The sequence below is a fragment of the Branchiostoma lanceolatum genome, chromosome 14 (genome assembly GCF_035083965.1).
Source record: "Branchiostoma lanceolatum isolate klBraLanc5 chromosome 14, klBraLanc5.hap2, whole genome shotgun sequence".
In the NCBI taxonomy this organism is placed as follows: Eukaryota; Metazoa; Chordata; class Leptocardii; order Amphioxiformes; family Branchiostomatidae; genus Branchiostoma; species Branchiostoma lanceolatum.
The window spans coordinates 10,216,954-10,220,080 of record NC_089735.1 but is presented as its reverse complement, the minus strand read 5'-3'; positions in this window follow the sequence as shown (position 1 = coordinate 10,220,080).

The following is a 3,127-nucleotide window of genomic DNA, read 5'->3' as shown; positions in this document are numbered from 1 at the left end:
CTTATTATTATATTGTCAACTTAATGAATTTCTTTGAACTGTTCTTATGTATATCTGTAAAACAAAAGAGCATACTTGATATTATCACTAGTGTATAGAACAAAATGAATCAAACAATACAACCGGACAATCCTGACTTGGTGATTTAGGAATTTAGTACATAGATGGTTTTATTAGTAAGTCGCGTTATTTGGATATTTATGTCACAATATATAGAATATTTATATGCAGATGAAAATTGTAATCGGTGGTTTGATTATAATCAAAATGTTGTCTTTAGTATTTTGTGATGTCATGAAAGAAGATTTTCTTAAAGTTTAGATTACTTTGAAGGCTTCAGAATTAACCAAGAAAATGCCAAATTTCATGTTATTCACCAGTTATAATGTTGTGGTCATTGAACAATATGTCAGGTCAGTGAAAAACAAAATACATTGTTGAGCTATTACGTTATCAAATTAAGTATTAAGCGTGCACTTTGTATTTCATAACTTGACATTGATACGTGTGAGATGTGCGTATATTTTGACTTAACGTATTCGACTCAAAGTTTAGTTGTGCACTATGTGTATGATTGTTTACATTTCTTTCGGAATGCACATTTCTAAAATGTTCTCACAGATATGGAACTCTAATAAAATGTGATTTGTGATTCAGATTGTCTTACGATGCATTTATTTGACCTCGTAAGAAACTTTTCAGACGTCATATACTCTTCTTTAAACCACTGCGAACAGTTCAGCCGTTACTGTAATTTAGAATTGCAACTTATACGTAGGAATGCCCTATGACTGCTTGGCTGTATTTATTTCTTTCATTTCTTGTATCGTTATGCAATACTAGTAGTACAATTTGATAATTCTTCAGCAAACTTTATTTAATTGATACCCATCATAACGAAAGGCTCGTTCACAGCAAATTTGACTTTGGCTTTGCCATTTTTCTAAGTCTATATCTTACACTTGGTGGATATGAATACGTCTTAATCTATTTCTGCACTAAAAATTGATTTACGCTACTCAAATTTCTGGTCTAACTAGTCTCAAATCTCCTCACAGACGCGGACTACTATTGAAAACGACAAGTCATAAGAACTAAAAGCCCTCGCGATTTACATTGTAAGTTGCTGCCAGAATGGCTTATCGTTAGTTCAACTGAATGTATTTTAAAGAGTCTGTGCAGAAGCTGTAAAGATAAGGATGTTTTAGCCAGGGAATCGGGTCAGTAGAAATGCTTTTAGCAGCCATTCCTCTTACAAAGTGACTCTTCGATTATTTCCCTACTGCTCTTTAGTACGTTCTACACAGAGTTTAACGGTAAAAATGCTTTTAGCGGTCAGTGCCCATCTGGTGTTTCTAGTCAACTAATTCTCGTCGATTATTTCCCCGTAGATTAGTGCGATTTGCACGGAATTAGGGCAGCAGAAATGCTTTTAGCGGACCCTAAGATGTGTCTCTTTGATTGGCACGTTGAGGTAGAACTAGGACAGCGCGAATATTTTCAGCGGCCATTCCTCCCATATGAATGTTCTCCTTTAATTCCCTGTTCAAAGGCACAACACTGATATTACAGAGAATACCCTACTTAGCTTAAAGATAAAAGCCATATACATCCCCTATCAACCCAGCTTTAAAGTAGTACTTCACTTTCAAAGCCGTCATTATTCGTTTAATCTTTCTTATTTCCAAACTACCATTACGTACGTGTAAAATGCTAGAAACGGGTTCCCGAAGCCCACTAAACGATTGTACTGCCTTTATGGCGGCTATAGGTACATGTAATATCACGATGCCTGTGAACAACTCACAGAATTTAGCTCTACTTTTCAAACCATCATTACAGATGTGAAACCGTCGACACTTCCTAAAACTGGTTTACCGCAGTCTACAATATAACAGTACACTCTTTAGACTTGATATACGTACATGGTTGTAGGTGCATACAATATTCATGTACTAAATAGGTCCATGTAATATCGTGCTGCTTGCAAACTCACAAACCACAGCTCACAATCTTCTAGAGATTGCTGTTCACCCCAAACAGTGCGGTGAGGAAATGGCAGACACTTAATGGTAATGTTTCCAGACAATTCGGTTCCCTGAACTGTAAAATAAAGCCTCGACCTTGTCCTGAATGGACCGCCTTGATAACGCCATTGAAGCGTTAAGGCAATTCAAAGACACTATAGATAAAACGGGTGCGATAAATGGCTTGAGTGTGCGCAGAAATGTTATTAAGCTGCCTGCAGACGCAGTGCAGTTTAATGCAGCAGGAGTGAAAGAAGCAGCTTAAGCACCCCCCTCCCCTCACTGGACCCGCAGCATGCTGGCGGTGTCGCTGCGTCCTAAACTGGATTTGTGTTACCCTTGACTTTATAATGGGAATATTGTTTAAAACGTACAAGTATGACCAAAAAGACAACAAAACACACAAAGCTTAAAAAGATTTTGTTGTTGTTGATGAAATTCGTTGAGTGCTTTGTCAATTCGATCGGCCGTAGCCACGCCGCCAGCGTGCCGCGGGTCCAGTGAAAGAATCAGTATACATCTGAAGTCCTGTACCCTACAGCCATACCTGAATAGAGAAGGAGAACGCCGCAGGCTATCGGCTACTTTTGACTCACCGCTCACGTAGTCAAGTGTTTTCAATCTGCATAAAGTTACGTGTTAAAAGCGGGGAGTGATTTCTTGAAAAGGCTACACTCTGTACAGTGTGTAAATTCAACTGTTGGACAAAGCAGTTCACAGCTCATGATCATCTAAAAACATTACCAAGTTGAACACAGATGTACTTAACCTTGATGCAATACAATTCTACACGATATAGGACAACATTCACACCACACGGCCCACTCTTAGCTCACTGTAGGACTTGCCAAACATCATGCATACACCCATGTTAGTAATCTAGGGCTTCGGAAACACAGAATGCCGGCCCTTAAAACCTCCGAATCGCCGAGGTTCTTCAGTAAAACCGTCAGGCTTTGCACATTTTGAATATCAGAGGCGTCGTTTGAGCCCTAACATTTACCTGTAAAACCTTATCATTTTTAGACTTATTTAGCCTTTAATAAACGTCCACACCATTAGCTTTAGACCTATTGGTATCATCTTCACTGTCTTGAAAT